Source organism: Danio aesculapii, chromosome 10 (genome assembly GCF_903798145.1).
Source record: "Danio aesculapii chromosome 10, fDanAes4.1, whole genome shotgun sequence".
NCBI lineage: Eukaryota > Metazoa > Chordata > Actinopteri > Cypriniformes > Danionidae > Danio > Danio aesculapii.
In genome coordinates, this window is record NC_079444.1 from 6,027,490 (window position 1) to 6,048,970 (window position 21,481).

Here is a 21,481-nt window from a genome sequence, read left to right on the forward strand (position 1 = left end):
AATTCACAGACCCCTGTTCTCAAATTCATTAAAAATGATAATAATCAAAAGTGTTCTAAAAGTTTATGGTGTAACGTTAACCCGCCTTTTGAAACTTCGCCATATTTTAAAAATTATAATAAAAACAAGGGTTGCACTGATAACCGTCACTCTTTCAAATGCTTTTAATTAATGCTAATTTAAATCAAGTCGAAATAAAACAGTTATTAATTTGTTAGACTGAAAACGTTGTGATTTTAATCGCTCAAAATAGTCTTGAATTGTCGTTGTAAATGAAAGAACAAATGAAACAGGCAAATTAAAATATAACACATTTGTTAAGAAGAACATTTGAAAAAATGAGCGTGTCAATTTTTTGCTCGTACAAATCATATTTTGTTCACCATTTGAAGCGAGTATCTGCTAGAAATCTTGTACGTTTCAGGAGTACATAAAACCACCTGACTGAAATGTAACTTTGCTACGTTTTATCTAAATTATTTCTTCGTGCTTTCCTCGTATTATTTTAAATAAGATGGACTTACATTTACGTTGTCATTCCCGTTAATGTGAGAAACGAACAAAAGATGCACATACAAAGTAATATTTTATCGCTGTTCAATAATAATTTTGTGCTGTTTGGTACGTAACTAACATGGCACGGTGGTTTATATCCCGAGTATATCCCAGCAAACTAGGTTGAATGTTGAAATACCACACGTCTTTCCTCACTCACTTAATTCACATTAAAACGAGCGTGCACAGAGAAGATCGAACCTTAATTTCCTTGTTTTTATTTTTAATAAACACGCATGATCTAAAGCGGAGGCATTTTAAAACGAGTTAGCGCCTCTAGCGGATGTTATTTTTAAAAAAGTGCAGGGAAGCGTACCTATTTGTACGTATATCTGGTTCTCTAGAAATGTAGTCAGGCCTACGTTTTTCTAATGAGCCTGGGTTGTCAAAATGAGCTGTATTGCAAACTCAGTCAGATGTCTTGGTTTTCTCATGCAACTTGTTAAAATATGTTTAAAACTTGAATATTATGTGGTTTAAAACAAAATGAATGATGTTTTTCGTTGTTTTAAGCAGTTTTCATCACTTGCTGTATTAGGCCTGAAAACATGCTTTTCCCAGCCAGCAGAGAAGTCAAAATGAGCTGTATCGCAAACTCAGTCAGATGTCTTGGTTTTCACTGGCAACTTGTTATAACATGTTTAAAACTTGCATATATGGCTGTTTAAACAAAAAGAATGATGTTTTTCATTGCTTTTAGCTGTTTTTTCACTTGCTGTATTAAGCCTGAAAACGTCTCAGGTTACGTATGTAACCATAGTTCCCCGAGAGGGAACGTGACACTGCGTCTAACCAGAACGCTAGGGGAACACCTCTTTTATACTAGTCTTAAAGCACATGTGAAATCAATCTAATGTTATTAAGCGGTGTCGTCAGACCAGAGAGCATAAAAGCCTGCACTGAGCCTTCAGTGTTAACTGCAAATTTGCTTGAAAGAAGTAACAGGCAGAAGAGAGTATGGCGGAAGACGCAGTGTCTCGTTCCCTCTCGGGGAACTATGGTTACATACGTAACCTGAGACGTTCCCCTTCTAGGGAACTTCAACACTGCGTCTAACCAGAACGCTAGGGGAACGCAATACCCACTAGGCCAGATTCACTGCTGACTGTGAACGCACACTACGCAGTGAGAACAGAGGACCCTGGTGAGGGGTCTACATCGAGCTGATAATGACGCACAAATGTATGTGGCGTCGACCATCCTGCCGCCAAACAAATGTCAGAAAGGGCAGAGCCCGAAATAGAAGCTTTGGAGGCCCCTACAGCCCTTGTGGAGTGGGCCTTAAATTTAGGTGCGGGACGTCCAGCAGCCTGATAGGTAACTGAGATAGTCTCAACTATCCAATTACTTATAGTCTGCTTGTTCGCCGGACTCCCTCTCTTTGAGGGTCCGAAGCAGACCAGTAACTGCTCACTCTTTCTCCAGTTGATAACCCGGTTAACATACGTATCCAGAGCCCTAACTGGGCAGAGTAAATTCAATTTCTCTTGGTCCGACGACTGAAATGGGGGCGGATTAAAGGCCTGCAGCACAGCAGGTCTCGCCACATGAGTGGGCACCTTCGGCACATACCCAGGTCTGGGATAAAGAAAGGCTTTGGACATGCCCGGAGCAAACTCCAGAAATGAAGGTGTAACCGACAGAGCCTGGAGGTCACCAACCCTTTTTAGAGAAGAAATAGCTAATAAAAAAGCTGTTTTTAATGTCAGAAACTTATCTGAAGCCTCCTGCAGTGGCTCAAATGGGGGAACAGAGATGCCCTCGAGCACCAATGTTAAATCCCATGTCGGTACTCTGTGTGTGCTGACAGGCCTTAGCCTTATGGCTCTACGTAGGAAGCGACGAATAAGCGGGTCCTGCCCTAGTGACTCATCATCTAGGGGGGAACGGTAGGCCACTATAGCTGAAACATACACTCTCAGAGTGGATGCAGCTAACCCAGCAGACAGGCGATCTTGGAGAAATTCCAGCATTGAGGCTACCTGACAGCTGACTGGGTTCAGCTGGTGTTCTCTACTCCAAGCTGAAAAGAGAGCCCATTTTAGGGCATAAAGCTTCCTTGTGGAGGGAGCCCTGGAGCTTAGAATGGTCTGAGCAACCTCGGTTGACAGTCCATACTCTATGAGGTGGGCCCCCTCAGAGGCCACACCAACAGTTTCCACAGGTCGGGTTGGGGATGAAGTATCATTCCTCCCGCCTGGGACAGAAGGTCCCTCCTGATGGGGATCTCCCACGGGAGACCCGCCAGCAGGGCTATGAGGTCTGAAAACCAAATTCTCGTAGGCCAAAACGGGGCTACTAGCAGTAACTGAATCCCGTCTTGACGGACCCTCTCCAGGACACCTGGGAGCAGAGCGATCGGGGAAAAAGCATACAGTCGAAGCCTCGGCCACGTCTGCACCATGGCATCCAATCCCAGAGGGGCTGGATGCGAGAGAGAAAACCACAGTATGCAATGCGTGGTCTCTTGGGAAGCAAACAGGTCTACCTGCGCTCTCCCGAATTTTTCCCAAATGGTCTCCACCACCTCGGGGTGAAGTTCCCATTCCCCGGATCTCACCCCCTGCCTCGACAGGAGATCTGCTCCCCTGTTCAGATGGCCCGGGACATACATTGCCCTAATGGACAGAATTTTGTTCTGGGCCCACAGGAGGATCCGATGTGCCAGCTTGCATAGCATTCGAGACCTCAGACCCCCCTGATGGTTGATGTAAGCGACCACCGATGTGTTGTCCGTGCGGACTAGAATATGATGGCCCCTTAAATCGGGGAGAAAGTGTTTTAAGGCCAGAAACACGGCGATCATCTCCAGGCAGTTTATGTGCCAAGAACGATGATGTTCTCCCCATTGTCCCGCTGCAGGAAGCCCCCTCAGGGTTGCTCCCCAGCCCGTTAAAGAAGCATCTGTCATAAGCATGATGCGATGACAGACAGCCCCCAACACTGGGCCCTGGGACAGGAACCAGGGCATTTTCCACATACTTAAGGCTCGAAGGCAGCGCCGCGAGACCTTGGTCATGCGGAAAGGATTCCCCTTGAGGGAAAACCCCCTGGATTTGAGCCACCACTGCAGGGGTCTCATGTACAGCAGACCAAACGGAATCATGCTGGCTGCTGCTGCCATGAGACCCAACACTCTCTGAAAGTGTTTCACAGTGATGAACTGGTCTAGTTTGATTCTATGTATGGCTGACTGAATCGAAGTGATTCGTGGCGGGGACAGACGTGCTCGCATCGTCATGGAGTCCCATAGCACACCTAAAAAAATGGTCGTCCTGGCTGGAACAAGCACACTTTTTGCGGTGTTCAACCGAAACCCCAACCTTCTGATATGGGTAAGAACGACATCTCGATGTCGAACTGCCATATCGTGAGTCTGAGCTAGAATTAGCCAATCGTCTATGTAGTTTAGGATACGTATACCCTGCATACGAAGTGGTGCTAGTGCCGCTTCGACTACTTTGGTGAAGGTTCGAGGTGACAGAGCTAGGCCGAATGGAAGAACCCGATACTGGAACGCTTCGCCCCCGAAAGCGAACCTCAGGTACTTCCTGTGTTGGGGAAGGATGGATATATGGAAGTATGCGTCTTTCAGGTCTATTGTCACAAACCAGTCCTCGGACTGAATTTGTGACACCACGTTTTTGATGGTTAACATCCTGAACCTGAGGGCCCCGACGGACCAATTTAGATTTCTCAGATCTAATATGGGACGCAGTCCCCCATCCTTTTTGGGAACTATAAAGTACCGGCTGTAAAACCCTGATTCTCTGTCGAGTGGGAGAACACACTCTATCGCGCCTTTTTTAATAGAGCCAGTACTTCCTGTTCCATAACCAGAGCCTGTTCTGGCTTCACTATGGTGGGTGTAACACCGTTGAAGTGAGGTGGCCGTGCACAAAACTGTATTTTGTAGCCGTGTTCCACCGTGAACAGGACCCACTGAGACACCATCGGCAGGTGTTTCCACGCTGCCAAAAAATGTGCTAGGGGTACCAGCCTCTCGAGACTGGCCTCTGGTTGCTCTTGGACCCTCCGAAGAGGGGGTGGGGTCCCCAATGCCCTCAGACACTGAGGAATGCCCAGCCCGGGAGACAAAAATCCCTTTCTCCGCGGACCCTGGTTCAATGAGGGCGCCGAATGGCGCTCTCGATGTCCAGGGGGGGCCCTGGGAAGCCTGACACCCAACACGTCAGGACTTCCTTTTATCCTTCGCCTTCCTGGAAATTACTATTTTCCTTGTGAGATTTTTTGAGGAAGGCTCAGGCTGAGAGCGTGCTCTCCAGGCCCTCTTTTCCTGAGGGGGAGCCCGAGACGCCACACTCTCCTTTTGTACCGCCCAATATGAGGAGCTGGTTGACGGCTGGGGCTATCTTTTAGCAGCCCCCTGACTTTTAGATCTTGGGGGGAGAAAGTCCCCGAGGGAGCTAGAGCGTTTTTTCACTCGGTCAAAGGATTCGGCGACGCGATTGACGGCGTCACCAAAAAGCCCTGAGCTTAATATTGGAGCGTCCATAAAAATAGCTCTATCACTTTCTGACACCTCTGCTTGTGTCAGCCAGAGGTGCCGCTCTGTAGCCACCAGGGTTGCCATAGACCGCCCCAAACTAGAGGCCGCCTCTTTAGTAGCTCTTAAAGCTAAATCCGACGCCCGAAGAGCTTCTCGAAGCTGTTCGGGTGTTGCTCCCCCACCATCTAAGCACTCTTTTATTAGGTCAGCCTGATATGCCTGCAACACTGACATAGTGTGCAGGCATCCGACAGACTGACCAGCCGTCATGTATGCTTTGCCAACTAGACCAGATGTGACTCTTAATGGTCTAGATGACAAAGGAGGGACCCTTGCAGATTTTAAATCTGGATGAAGATGATGTGCTAGATCCTCTTCTATTTTTGGCATTTCTGTACATGCTTTTTCCCCCAGCCCACGAACTGCTGAATAAATAACCGTTTTTGGTGTCATTAAACGAGCTGAATACGGATTATTCCATGATTTAGAAACCGCATGATGTAGTTCGGGACAGAAGGGGAGGTCCCTCTGTGGAGGATCAACTCTGCTGGGTAATTCTCTCTCATCCAGCATTCCTCTCAGACGCAGCTGCTGCTGCTCACGTGCTGGCTGCCAGTCTATTACATCAAACCTGTCAGCAGCACGTGAAATCACCTCCACTAACTCCTCATATTCTACTGACCGGGGTGGCAGATCCCCCGACCCTCTTTGGCTTTGCTGCAGCGGTGCATCGGTTTCCTCGGAAACGGATGACGCCGCCATCCCACGAGGCGCAGAAGAAACCGCAGAGCGTGCTTCTGACACTCCCGAGGGAGGATTAGATCTCGCGGATAGAGGAAGAGAAAGGACAGAGTCCGTTTCCATCTCGTCCGCTAAATCTAATTGGGAACCCCATGAACGAAGCCTACGCTCAGCCTCAGCACGAGCGGGACCCGAACCGCGTTTTATTAAAGAACTCCCTCCGACTACGCAGCACTTTGCGGGAGAGAGCATCACAGTGCACACAGTCAGCATTCTCAAATGCTGCCAGGGCATGCTCCTCTCCCAAACACTCTAAACACAAATCATGTGAGTCACCAGCCGTGATAAAACGGGGACATGGAGGCACACAGCGTTTAAAGTTTTTTTCTGCCATATCAAAAACAAAAAAGCTAGTTTGTCAGTTTTTTTGTATTTTGTGTATGCAAAGTCAGTAAAGAATGGTCACAGAGAGGGTGTTTTTTCACGTGCGTGCTTCTTGAAAGCAAAGAAGGTAACACTGAAGGCTTAGTGCAGGCTTTTATACTCTCTGGTCTGACGACACCGCTTAATTACATTAGATTGATTTCACATGTGCTTCAAGACGCGTATAAAAGAGGTGTTCCCCTAGCGTTCTGGTTAGACGCAGTGTTGAAGTTCCCTAGAAGGGGAACGTGCTTTTCCCAGCCAGCTAAGAGGTCAAATTGAGCTGCATTAGAAACTCAGTCAGATGTCTTGGTTTTCACTTGCAACTTGTTAAAACATGTTTAAAACTTGCATATTATGTGGTTTAAAATAAAAAGAATGATGTTTTTCATTGTTTTAAGCAGTTTTCATCACTTAAGCCTGAAAATGTGCTTTTCCCAACAATCTAACAGGTCAAAATAAGCTGTATTGCAAACTCAGTCAGATGTCTTGGTTTTCACTGGTAACTTGTTAAAACATGTTTAAAACTTGAATATTATGAGATTTAAAACATAAAGAATGATGTTTTTCATTGTTTTAAGCAGTTTTCATCACTTGCCATATTATTCCTGAAAACGTGCTTTTCCCAGCCAGCTAAGAGGTCAAAACTAGCTGTATTGCAAACTCAGTCAGATGTCTCGGTTTTCATTTGCAACTTGTTAAAACATGTTTAAAACTTGAATATTATGTGGATTACAACAAAAAGAATGATGTTTTTCATTGTTTTAAGCAGTTTTCATCACTTGCTGTATTATTCCTGAAAACGTGCTTTTCCCAGCCAGCAGAGAGGTCAAAATGAGCTGTATTGGAAACTCAGTCAGATGTCTTGGTTTTCACTGGCAACTTGTTATAACATGTTTAATACTTGCATATATGGCTGTTTAAACAAAAAGAATGATGTTTTTCATTGTTTTAAGCAGTTTTCATCACTTGCTGTATTATTCCTGAAAACGTGCTTTCCCCAGCGAGCAGAGAGGTCAAAATGAGCTGTATTGCAAACTCAGTGAGATGTCTTGGTTTTCACTTGCAACTTGTTAAAACAAGTTTAAAACTAGCATATTATGTGGTTTAAAACAAAAAGAATGATGTTTTTCATTGTTTTAAGCAGTTTTCATTACTTGCTGTATTAAGCCTGAAAACGTGCTTTTCCCAGCCAGCAGAGAGGTCAAAATGAACTGTATTGCAAACTCAGTCAGATGTCTTGGTTTTCACTGTCAACTTGTTAAAACATGTTTAAAACTTGCATATATGGCTGTTTAAACAAAAAGAATTATGCTTTTCATTGTTTCAAGCTGTTTTTATCACTTGCTGTATTAAGCCTGAAAACTTGCTTTTCCCAGCCAGCTAAGAGGTCAAAATGAGCTGTATTGGAAACTCAGTCAGATGTCTTGGTTTTCACTGGCAACTTGTTATAACATGTTTAATACTTGCATATATGGCTGTTTAAACAAAAAGAATGATGTTTTTCATTGTTTTAAGCAGTTTTCATCACTTGCTGTATTATTCCTGAAAACGTGCTTTCCCCAGCGAGCAGAGAGGTCAAAATGAGCTGTATTGCAAACTCAGTGAGATGTCTTGGTTTTCACTTGCAACTTGTTAAAACAAGTTTAAAACTAGCATATTATGTGGTTTAAAACAAAAAGAATGATGTTTTTCATTGTTTTAAGCAGTTTTCATTACTTGCTGTATTAAGCCTGAAAACGTGCATTTCCCAGCCAGCAGAGAGGTCAAAATGAACTGTATTGCAAACTCAGTCAGATGTCTTGGTTTTCACTGTCAACTTGTTAAAACATGTTTAAAACTTGCATATATGGCTGTTTAAACAAAAAGAATGATGCTTTTCATTGTTTCAAGCTGTTTTTATCACTTGCTGTATTAAGCCTGAAAACTTGCTTTTCCCAGCCAGCTAAGAGGTCAAAATAAGCTGTATTGCAAACTCAGTCAGATGTCTTGGTTTTCACTTGCAACTTGTTATAACATGTATAAAACTTGCATATATAGCTGTTTAAACAAAAAGAATGACGCTTTCTTTGCTTCAAGCTGTTTTTGTCACTTGCTGTATTAAGCCTGAAAACGTGCTTTTCCCAACCAACTAAGAGGTCAAAATAAGCTGTATTGCAAACTCAGTCAGATGTCTTGGTTTTCTCATGCAACTTGTTAAAACATGTTTAAAACTTGAATATTATGTGGTTTAAAACAAAATGAATGATGTTTTTCATTGTTTTAAGCAGTTTTCATCACTTGCTGTATTAGGCCTGAAAACGTGCTTTTCCCAGCCAGCAGAGAGGTCAAAATGAGCTGTATCGCAAACTCAGTCAGATGTCTTGGTTTTCACTGGCAACTTGTTATAACATGTTTAAAACTTGCATATATGGCTGTTTAAACAGAAAGAATTATGTTTTTAATTGCTTTTAGCTGTTTTTTCACTTGCTGTATTAAGCCTGAAAACATGCTTTTCCCAGCCAGCTAAGAGGTCAAATTGAGCTGCATTAGAAACTCAGTCAGATGTCTTGGTTTTCACTTGCATCTTGTTAAAACATGTTTAAAACTTGCATATTATGTGGTTTAAAATAAAAAGAATGATGTTTTTCATTGTTTTAAGCAGTTTTCATCACTTGCTGTATTAAGCCTTAAAATGTGCATTTCCCAGCCAGCAGAGAGGTCAAAATGAGCTGTATTGCAAACTCAGTCAGATGTCTTGGTTTTCACTGGCAACTTGTTATAACATGTTTAAAACTTGCATATATGGCTGTTTAAGCAAAAAGAATCATGTTTTTCATTGTTTCAAGCTGTTTTTATCACTTGCTGTATTAAGCCTGAAAACGTGCTTTTCCCAGCCAGCTAAGAGGTCAAAATTAGGTGTATTGCAAACTCAGTCAGATGTCTTGGTTTTCACTGGCAACTTGTTATAACATGTATAAAACTTGCATATATGGCTGTTTAAACCAGAAGAATGACTGCTTTTCATGTGCTTCAAGCTGTTTTTATCACTTGCTGTATTAGGACTGAAAACGTGCTTTTCCCAGCCAGCTGAGAGGTCAAAATGAGCTGTATTGCAAGCTCAGTCAGATGTCTTGGTTTTCACTTGCAACTGGTTAAAACATGTTTAAAACTTGCATATTATGTTCTTTAAAACATAAAGAATGATGTTTTTCATTGTTTTAAGCAGTTTTCATCACTTAAGCCTGAAAACTTGCTTTTCCAAGCCAGCAGAGAGGTCAAAATGAGCTGTATTGCAAACTCAGTCAGATGTCTTGGTTTTCATTTGCAACTTGTTTTAGCATGTTTAAAACTTGCATATATGGCTGTTTAAACAAAAAGAATGATGTTTTTCATTGTTTCAAGCGGTTTTTATCACTTGCTGTATTAAGCCTGAAAACGTGCTTTTCCCAGCCAGCTCAGAGGTCAAAATAAGCTGTATTGCAAACTCAGTCAGATGTCTTGGTTTTTACTGGCAACTTGGTATAACATGTTTAAAACTTGCATATATGGCTGTTTGAACCAGAAGAATCATGTTTTTCATTGTTTCAAGCTGTTTTTATCACTTGCTGTATTAGGACTGAAAACGTGCTTTTCCAAGCCAGCTGAGAGGTCAAAATGAGCTGTATTGCAAGCTCAGTCAGATGTCTTGGTTTTCCCTTGCAACTTGTTAAAACATGTTTAAAACTTGCATATTATGTTGTTTAAAATAAAAAGAATGATGTTTTTCATTGTTTAAGCATGTTTTCATCACTTGCTGTATTAATGCCTGAAAACATGCTTTTCCCAGCCAGCAAGAGAGGTCAAAATGAGCTGTATTGCAATCTCAGTCAGATGTCTTGGTTTTCACTGGCAACTTGTTATAACATGTTTAAAACTTGCATATTATGCTGGTTTAAAACAAAAGAATGATGTTTTTCATTGTTTCAAGCTGTTTTTATCACTTGCTGTATTAAACCTGAAAACGTGCTTTTCCCAGCCAGCTAAGAGGTCAAATGAGCTGTATTGCAAACTCAGTCAGATGTCTTGGTTTTCACTGGCAACTTTTTATAACATGTTTAAAACTTGCATATATGGCTGTTTAAGCAAAAAGAATGATGTTTTTCATTGTTTTAAGCTGTTTTTATCACTTGCTGTTTTAAGCCTGAAAACGTGCTTTTCTCCGCATGCTAAGAGTTCATAATAAGCTGTATTGCAAACTCAGTCAGATGTCTTGGTTTTCACTTGCAATTTGTTAAAACATGTTTAAAACTTGCATATTATGTGGTTTAAAACAAAAAGAATGATGTTTTTCATTGTTTTAAGCAGTTTTCATTACTTGCTGTATTAAGCCTGAAAACGTGCTTTTCCCAGCCAGCAGAGAGGTCAAAATGAGCTGTATTGGAAACTCAGTCAGATGTCTTGGTTTTCACTGGCAACTTGTTATAACATGTTTAATACTTGCATAGATGGCTGTTTAAACAAAAAGAATGATGTTTTTCATTGTTTTAAGCAGTTTTCATCACTTGCTGTATTATTCCTGAAAACGTGCTTTCCCCAGCGAGCAGAGAGGTCAAAATGAGCTGTATTGCAAACTCAGTCAGACGTCTTGGTTTTCACTGTCAACTTGTTAAAACATGTTTAAAACTTGCATATATGGCTGTTTAAACAAAAAGAATGATGTTTTTCATTGTTTCATGCTGTTTTTATCACTTGCTGTATTAAGCCTGAAAACTTGCTTTTCCCAGCCAGCTAAGAGGTCAAAATAAGCTGTATTGCAAACTCAGTCAGATGTCTTGGTTTTCACTTGCAACTTGTTATAACATGTATAAAACTTGCATATATAGCTGTTTAAACAAAAAGAATGACGCTTTCTTTGCTTCAAGCTGTTTTTGTCACTTGCTGTATTAAGCCTGAAAACGTGCTTTTCCCAACCAACTAAGAGGTCAAAATAAGCTGTATTGCAAACTCAGTCAGATGTCTTGGTTTTCTCATGCAACTTGTTAAAACATGTTTAAAACTTGAATATTATGTGGTTTAAAACAAAATGAATGATGTTTTTCATTGTTTTAAGCAGTTTTCATCACTTGCTGTATTAGGCCTGAAAACGTGCTTTTCCCAGCCAGCAGAGAGGTCAAATGAGCTGCATTAGAAACTCAGTCAGATGTCTTGGTTTTCACTTGCAACTTGTTAAAACATGTTTAAAACTTGCATATTATGTGGTTTAAAATAAAAAGAATGATGTTTTTCATTGTTTTAATTCACACTTAGCTGATGATTAATTATAAGCTTGTTTGGCATGCTGTCCCGGGAGAGAGCCCTGAGCTCATAAGATCCTCGAGCCCGGGGCTCCCTCCCGTTGCAAGGCGAGAAGGGAGTTTGAGCTCAGGTAGATCTCGAGAACTCCCCCGCTGTAATAACCAAGAACAGCCAGTGATTGCTCTTGAGAGATAACCATTTACTAGGAGCATGTCTATAGTGCCGGTTTGGATTAGTCAATTAACTTATGCTGCATGTTTTTTGGACGGTGGGAGGAAACCGGGAAACCCGGGGGAAACCCACGTGAGCACGGGGAGAAAATGCAAACTCCGCACAGAAATGTCTGCTGGTTTGGTAAAGCCTAGAACCAGAGACATTCTTGCTGTGAGGCAACAGTGCTAAGCACTGGGCCACCGTGTCACCCATCTAGGAAGGAGGAGGAGTAGGGGTGGATGGGGGGATTCTTCAAAACGAAGATAGCGGTGGTACGTAACCCAGGGTATTTGTAGTAGCTTAGGAGTCGTCTGATTGGTGCATTGAGAATTGGATAATGCGGATCCAGCCGCTAGCAATCATAAGCACGTGATCCTCTCGAAACTTGTTTATAACTAAACTTCACTTCAAGAGTTCACACTTAGCTGATGATTAATTATAAGCTTGTTTGGCATGCTGTCCCGGGAGAGAGCCCTGAGCTCATAAGATCCTCGAGCCCGGGGCTCCCTCCCGTTGCAAGGCGAGAAGGGAGTTTGAGCTCAGGTAGATCTCGAGAACTCCCCAAAATGCCATATATAGCTCGGGACAGCAGCCGCGTATTTAAGAACCCCCCAAAACGCAGATGTAACAATGCCATATCCGGCTGCTGGATATATTGATATTTTAGGAAGAGAGGCTCCTGCGGGAGCAGAGGAAAGTAGACTCCTGCGTGAGTCCAAGCGGAGGCGTGGGAAGGGCTGGATTGACTCCTGAGGGAGTCAAGCTTGGATACACTCCTGCGGGAGTGAGAGCTGGGGTGGGCAGGCTCCTGCGGGAGTGGGGAAAGGTATTGGGCGGTGAAGACTCCTGCATGAGATGGTGTGTGGTGGGCCAGGGGGGGCATGAACTCCTGCGGGAGTTGAAGCTCGTTTTAGTCACTCCTGCGGGAGTTAGAGCTGGGGATTGAGGACCTAAGCGGAAGTAAAAAGTAGCGGAATCAATGCTGAAAGAAAACAGTTAGCGGAGAAAATTTTCCGCAGGAAGGAGGAAATTATTGGGGGAATTGACAGATAAGGAGATAAGGGAGGAGATAAAAGAAGCGGTATAAAGGTAGCAAAAGCATTCAACGCTGTAAGGAAGTAGAGAAAGGGCAAATATTTGCCAGGCGGAGGATCTCGACGCCGGAAAGAAGAAAAGGAGAGTATAAATGTAAAATATATATATATATATATATATATTTATATTAAATATATAATAAATAAAAATATATATAAATAAAAATCGATAAGTAAGGGCCAGGGAGGGGCAGTGAATGACTCCTGCGGGAGTCGAAGCTCGGGGCGACCCCTGCGGAGGTCAGAGCTGATGTGGGCATTTCTCCTGCTGTAGTCTAGGGAGGGAGGGGGCGGTAGAGACTACTGTAGGAGGTGGCCGGGGCGAGACTCCTGCGGGAGTCGAAGCTCGTTTTAGTGACTCCTGCGGGAGTTAGAGCTGAGGATTGAGGGCCTATGGGAAGAGAAAGAGTAGCGAAGTAATTCGCTGAAAAGAGATGGATAAAAAGAGGGTGGCGGAGGATCTCGACGCCGGAAGGAAGCAAAGGAGAAGGGATATACCTGCATGCGTGCACATGCACGCACACACATTCGCACACACACGCAAATGCACACACATATACCTGCTCGTACGTGTGTGCATACCATTCCTAAAGGCTGGGGGGCGGTGATGACTCCTGCGGGAGTCGAAGCTCGGAGCAACCCCTGCGGGGGTTAGAGCCATGGGGGGGTGGGGTTCCAGTAAGAGTGGGGAGAAAGGAGGGGGCAGGGATGCTCCTACTGGAGGTGTGACTGTGAAGGGGTGGCCAGGGATGGGCTTGAAGTGACTCCTGCGGGAGTCGAAGCTCGGGTTAGACCCCTGCGGGGGTCAGAGCTGTTGGGTGGGATGGCAAAGCATAGCAAAGCTTGGAAACAGAAAGGTAGGTATGTACATACAGGTACATATGCACATGCACATCACATGCATGCGTGCACACACGACACACACAAATGCACATGCGTGCATACCGTGCATACATGACACACACATGCACATACACAAGTACGCGCATGAATACACGCATACATAACACATACATACACATACGCAAACCCATACATGTATACATAAGCACACACACACACACATATACATGTACGCATATATGCATGCATATACACATATACACACGCGTACATACACATATACACATATATACCCACACGCACATACACATAGATCCATGTACACACATACGCACGCATACAGAGGGTCATGCTCGAGCCCTTGTTCTGGAGTATTGTGTTAGCTGGTTAGGGCCAGCTGGGTTTCCTTGAGGTGTGAGCTCAGGCAGAGCGTCACTGCTGCGGCAGTGGAGCAGAGGGAAAAAGAAGCTCAGCGGAGCTTCTCTGCTGTTGCAGAGGTGCAGTGGAAGTCGGTATTGGAAGGCAAGTACTCTTCCGTGGAGGCAATTTAACTGCTGTGGCAGTGCTGGGGAGTGTGTCAGTAGTGGTATGTTAGATGCAGGTGTATGTGAGCTCAGGCAGAGCGTCACTGCTGCGGCAGTGGTGAGGAGGGGAAAGGAAGCTCTGCGGAGCTTCTCTGCTGTTGCAAATGTGTCGTGGAAGTCAAATTTGGAAGGCAAGTGCACTTCCGCAGAGGCGTTTTAACTGATGTTGTAGCGCTGGGGAGTGTATTGGTAGTGAATGGCTAAATGGAGATGTGTGTGAGCTCAGGTGGAGCGTCACTGCTGCAACAGTGGTGGAGAGGGAGAATAAGGCTCGGCAGAGCATCTCCTCTGTTGCGGGGGTGCAGTGGTATTCAATATTGAAGTGTTTTGAGTGCTCCTGCAGGAATGTTAAATGCTGTCAATAGTGATGTGTACAGATGAGAGTAAATAGGGGCTCAGCTATAGCGTCACCGCAGTTGCTGGTTGCTATGGGTGAGTGTAGCTCAGCGGGGTGCCTCTGCGGTTGCAGAGGTGGCCAGTATTGGAGTTATGAGTGTTCCTACTGGAATGTAAATACTGTCCGTAGTGATATGTAGAGATGAAGGAAAATAAGGGCTTAGCTAGAGCTTCACTACAGTTGCGGTGGTGCTATGGGTAAGTGCAGCTCGGCAGAGCATCTATGCTACTGAAGAGGTGCAGTGGGTCAGTATGGAGGTAATGTGCGCACCCGTAGAAGCATTGCTGCTGTATGAGTACGTGGGAGTGTCACGATAGTGGTATTGGAAATTAAGGTGTATGTGAGCTTGTTTAGAGCGTCTCTGCTGCAGCAATTGAAACTCTGGGTGCTCCCAAAATGGGTGTGAGCTGTGGTGAATGGGAGTGAATAGGAGTATGGAATAGCTCAGTTTGGAGGGAAAGTTAAATGAAGTAAAAGTGGGAAGGGCAGTGAAGGAGCGCCTATGTTAGTAGGAGGGAATAGGGGGAAAAGGCAGAGTCGTGCTTATACCTACAAATGCGTGTGGGTGGAATTCGGCTAGAGAGGATCAGCTGGGCTTCCCTGAGGGGGTATTGCTCTACTGTTATGTAAGAATGCTTGGAGGGTTTGGAATGAGTGTGTGGGGGAGGGGATATCGAGGAAGTATCCAGAACGTCCTTTATGAAATTGAGCTATTTGCTTTGCTTAATAAAGAAACATGGAGTTTCTTCATCCAGCAAAGTTAGATCAGATGTGGTGAGGTGGATTTTGGGATTGACATTTGATGTTAGTTCAGAACATCTTAAAACTAAAAGGGGCAAGTGGGAATATGGCATCGTGGTGTGGGCTGGGTTAGTGAAAATGTATCCTTTGCATGGAATGTGAATGTATTTGGAATGAAGTGGATTGTAATAGGTTGGATGAGGGTCAGCTTCTAGGGCCGGCAGTCATGATCTCTGAAACGAGAAACCAAAGAGAATCAGAAATGAAATCTTTACAACATGATACATGTATGCCAGACATAGTAATTTGTTTTAGCTGATATCCATGCGAGGCATCTTAATAAGGGCATGGGTAACTGTGAATTCAAGCGCCTTTGTTAATGCATGGTATGATAGCCTCGTTGACATGTAGTGCAAGGATGGGAGGGGTGGTCATTCGTCCCCCCACGGGATGGCAGATGGATGGAGAGCTGAGGATATGGGGTGTGGCTTGTCTGGTGGTCCTGGAAGTACTTCTTGAAGACAGATACCTCTTGAAGATCTATTGTCAGAAATGTCCTCCTCCTACTTATCAAGCATGGAGTTGTTCCTTTGCCTTTTCAGATTCAACTGAATTGTTATTATGACCTTGCATGTCACTTGTATATGGACCATAGACTGTAAAATATATGGACGTAGCATCCGTGACGTCACCCATAGGTTTCTGAAGAGCGCAAAAGCTACAAGTGGGTGTGGCCAACCGTCGCCATTTGTTTGTGCGTCAATCGCACCCACGGCGGGATACCAAACAAGGGCAAAGAGGCGGAGAGTGAGCGGAGCTACAGACACCTGCTGGCACTTGCTTAGACCTGGCAGACAGACTTTACTTTGGGAGAAACACTTAATACTTTATTACCTGCAACTTGTTGTGTTCTGACCACATGTGCTTGGCTGTACACTATATCAGTAAAGTGTTTAGACATTTAAAAACACTGTTGTAATACATTGAGCCACTAAGCATTGTTCTTATGACGTTTTCTACAGGAGGAAAACGCGAATTACTTCCAAACACTTCAGATATAGTGTGTGTTAGTAAATGCAGACTATTGATGAACTCCAGCATAACACTGTATGATAACGCTTCAGATGACTGATCTAGAGCTTACAGCTAATCCATCTGTCACATTCTGGAGTGCTTTACAGCTCTAAAGAACATTATAAATGATAAATGAACTTAATAAAAACACACACATTTATAGAGATGGTGTATAAGTATATAACTTTACTCACATGTGAAACGGAGGCCACATTAATGGTTTGTGAGCACAATTAAGTGCACACAGCATCCCATATCTGATAATTGTAAGAATAAGTCCAAAAGGCAGCTGACTGTGTAAAGCCACATAAAACAAAACTACGATGAATATGCCGAGATCAGTGGCTAATCTGCCGGATTCAGCTGAGGTGAAGTGACAGCGACCAGCGAGACCTAGCTGTCACTCAAGTGGCCATGCCCTTAATTATGCAAACTTAATATAAAGGAAATGGATGAGTTATAAAAGATTCACCCCCCTCGCAGTTGTCATGGAGGGTAATAATAGCCAAATCGTTTTTTTGTACCAGGGTGTAAACAATGTTTTTTTTTTTTTTGTTTTTTTTTAAAGTTGGCCATTCTAACAGTGGTCTCAACTGCAATTTGCTCTATTATGGATCCGGGACTAGCGGAATTGATGAATTGCAGTTTTAGTTACTTCCGTATTGGCTTCCCGAGGGAGAGCGGGAGGTTGCCGTTTGGTATGGACATATGAATCACATTACGATTTAACTTCTGTGCTAGATGTGTTGAATTTAAATGATTGGGTAAAAATTTATTTATTAATATTTTTTTTTTTTTTTTTTTTTTTAAATATAAATATAATCAACTGCCAACATCAAACTCTGAACTATAAAGTCACCACTTAGAAGAACTGTGAATGGAATGTTGTTATAGGCTTTACTTTAATCCATTAACATTAAGTTTGGAATCTCAATGCTATTAAATCACGAGCCTATAATTCACAAGGTGTTGTAGCCGAGTTCATTCATAAATTGTCAGAGAGGGCGGGACCATCTCGAGTTGGGAGCTCATTGGATGGTGACAAGTCTTCTTTTAGCTATTGGCTCAATGAGGTGTCAATCAAAAGATCGGCGGCCATTTTGTTGACCAGAATACTAGAGTTAATGTGTAGGAGACGCAGCTGCGCTCCGTGACTAGATTGGATGATGACAGCGCATTCTGTCATCTTTCTCTACGCACGAACATGCCGCGGACCAAAGCTTAGGGACTAGATTGTCTGGATCTTTGCAGTCGAATTACTTGGAATGTTATGGATCAGTGGACGGGCAGGAGGCTAGAAAGGTGAGTTATTGGTTGAAATTTCTCTAGTCTTGTCTTTCAAAAGCTTTATAGATGTTTAGTCTTTGTTGGGAAGTAGTTATTTTTCTGCGAGGCTTCCCCTTAAAGCATGCGATATACGTTACTGCAGGTGCACCGCTAGGAGAGCAGTGAGTTATTTATTGCCATGGCGTAATCGCTGGCGTCTTGAGAGTTGAGCAGAGTTCATGGACGGTGATCAAGTTTGACTGTGATCTTGCTGGAGAATTGGTTTGAAGACACAGCGGATGCGTTGTGTGAGGCACTTGAAGTGGAAGGTTTTGATGTTGTTGTTGGAGTATAGTTGGAGATGTAGTCGTTTTGAAGTAGTTGTTGTAGCCAGTAGCAGTAGCAGTAGCAGTAGCAGTAGTAGTAGTAGTAGTAGTAGTAGCAGCAGTAGCAGTAGCAGTAGCAGTAGCAGTTGATTCGGAGCAGAGCATTCTTCAAAACGAAGATAGCGGTGGTACGTAACCCAGGGTATTTGTAGTAGCTTAGGAGTCGTCTGATTGGTGCATTGAGAATTGGATAATGCGGATCCAGCCGCTAGCAATCATAAGCACGTGATCCTCTCGAAACTTGTTTATAACTAAACTTCACTTAAAACTTGCATATATGGCTGTTTAAACAAAAATAATGATGTTTTTCATTGTTTCAAGCTGTTTTTATCACTTGCTGTATTAAGCCTGAAAACTTGCTTTTCCCAGCCAGCTAAGAGGTCAAAATGATCTGTATTGCAAACTCAGTCAGATGTCTTGGTTTTCACTTGCAACTTGTTATAACATGTATAAAACTTGCATATATAGCTGTTTAAACAAAAAGAATGACGCTTTTCTGTGCTTCAAGCTGTTTTTGTCACTTGCTGTATTAAGCCTGAAAACGTGCTTTTACCAACCAGCTAAGAGGTCAAAATAAGCTGTATTGCAAACTCAGTCAGATGTCTTGGTTTTCTCATGCAACTTGTAAAAACATGTTTAAAACTTGAATATTATGTGGTTTAAAACAAAATGAATGATGTTTTTCATTGTTTCAAGCTGTTTTTATCACTTGCTGTATTAGGACTGAAAACGTGCTTTTCCCAGCCAGCTGAGAGGTCACAATGAGCTGTATTGCAAGCTCAGTCAGATGTCTTGGTTTTCACTTGCAACTTGTTAAAACATGTTTAAAACTGGCATATTATGCGATTTAAAACATAAAGAATGATGTTTTTCATTGTTTTAAGCAGTTTTCATCTCTTAAGCCTGAAAACTTGCTTTTCCAAGCCAGCAGAGAGGTCAAAATGAGCTGTATTGCAAACTCAGTGAGATGTCTTGGTTTTCATTTGCAACTTGTTATAGCATGTTTAAAACTTGCATATATGGCTGTTTAAACAAAAAGAATGATGTTTTTCATTGTTTCAAGCGGTTTTTATCACTTGCTGTATTAAGCCTGAAAACGTGCTTTTCCCAGCCAGCTAAGAGGTCAAAATAAGCTGTATTGCAAACTCAGTCAGATGTCTTGGTTTTTACTGGCAACTTGGTATAACATGTTTAAAACTTGCATATATGGCTGTTTAAACCAGAAGAATCATGTTTTTCATTGTTTCAAGCTGTTTTTATCACTTGCTGTATTATGACTGAAAACGTGCTTTTCCCAGCCAGCTGAGAGGTCAAAATGAGCTGTATTGCAAGCTCAGTCAGATGTCTTGGTTTTCACTTGCAACTTGTTAAAACATGTTTAAAACTTGCATATTATGTGGTTTAAAACAAAAAGAATGATGTTTTTCAGTGTTTTAAGCAGTTTTCATTACTTGCTGTATTAAGCCTGAAAATGTGCTTTTCCCAGCCAGCAAAGAGGTCAAAATGAGCTGTATTGCAAACTCAGTCAGATGTCTTGGTTTTCACTGGCAACTTGTTATAACATGTTTAAAACTTGCATATATGGCTGTTTAAACAAAAAGAATGATGTTTTTCATTGTTTCAAGCTGTTTTTATCACTTGCTATATTAAGCCTGAAAACGTGCTTTTCCCAGCCAGCTAAGAGGTCAAATTAAGCTGCATTAGAAACTCATTTAGATGTCTTGGTTTTCACTTGCAACGTGTTAAAACATGTTTAAAACTTGCATATTATGTGGTTTAAAACAAAAGGAATGATGCTTTTCATTGTTTTAAGCAGTTTTCATCACTTGCTGTATTAAGACTAAAAATGTGCTTTTCCCAGCCAGCAGAGAGGTCAAAATGAGCTGTATTGCAAACTCAGTCAGATGTCTTGGTTTTCACTGGATACTTGTTATAACATGTTTAAAACTTGCATATATGGCTGTTTAAGCAAAAAGAATCATGTTTTTCATTGTTTCAAGCTGTTTTTATCACTTGCTGTATTAAGCCTGAAAACGTGCTTTTCCCAGCCAGCTAAGAGGTCAAATTAAGCTGCATTAGAAACTCAGTCAGATGTCTTGGTTTTTACTGGCAACTTGTTATAACATGTTTAAAACTTGCATATATGGCTGTTTAAACCAGAAGAATCATGTTTTTCATTGTTTCAAGCTGTTTTTATCACTTGCTGTATTAGGACTGAAAACGTGCTTTTCCCAGCCAGCTGAGAGGTCAAAATGAGCTGTATTGCAAGCTCAGTCAGATGTCTTGGTTTTCACTTGCAACTGGTTAAAACATGTTTAAAACTGGCATATTATGTTGTTTAAAACATAAAGAATGATGTTTTTCATTGTTTTAAGCAGTTTTAAGCATCACTTAAGCCTGAAAACTTGCTTTTCCAAGCCAGCAGAGAGGTCAAAATGAGCTGTATTGCAAGCTCAGTCAGATGTCTTGGTTTTCCCTTGCAACTTGTTAAAACATGTTTAAAACTTGCATATTATGTGGTTTAAAATAAAAAGAATGATGTTTTTCATTGTTTTAAGCAGTTTTCATTACTTGCTGTATTAAGCCTGAAAACGTGCTTTTCCCAGCCAGCTAAGAGGTCAAAATGAGCTGTATTGCAAACTCAGTCCGATGTCTTGGTTTTCACTGGCAACTTGTTATAACATGTTTAAAACTTGCATATATGGCTGTTTAAACAAAAAGAACAATGGTTTTCATTGTTTTAAGCAGTTTTCATCACTTAAGCCTGAAAACGTGCTTTTCCCAGCCAGCTAAGAGGTCAAAATGAGCTGTATTGCAAACTCAGTCAGATGTCTCGGTTTTCACTGGCAACTTGTTATAATATGTTTAAAACTTGCATATATGGCTGTTTAAACAAAAAGAATGATGTTTTTCATTGTTTCAAGCTGTATTTATCACTTGCTGTATTATGCCTGAAAACAAGCTTTTCCCAACCAGCTAACAGGTCAAATTAAGCTGCATTAGAAACTCATTTTGATGTCTTTTTTTTTTTACTTGCAACGTGTTAAAACATGTTTAAAACTTGCATATTATGTGGTTTAAAACTAAAGGAATGATGTTTTTCATTGTTTTAAGCAGTTTTCATCACTTGCTGTATTAAGCCTAAAAATGTGCTTTTCCCAGCCAGCTAAGAGGTCAAATTGAGCTGTATTGCAAACTCAGTCAGATGTCTTGGTTTTCACTTGCAATTTGGTAAAACATGTTTAAAACTTGCATATTATGTGGTTTAAAACAAAAAGAATGACGTTTTTCATTGTTTTAAGCAGTTTTCATCACTGAAGCCTGAAAACGTGCTTTTCCTAGCCAGCAGAGAGGTCAAAATGAGCTGTATTGCAAACTCAGTCAGATGTCTTGGTTTT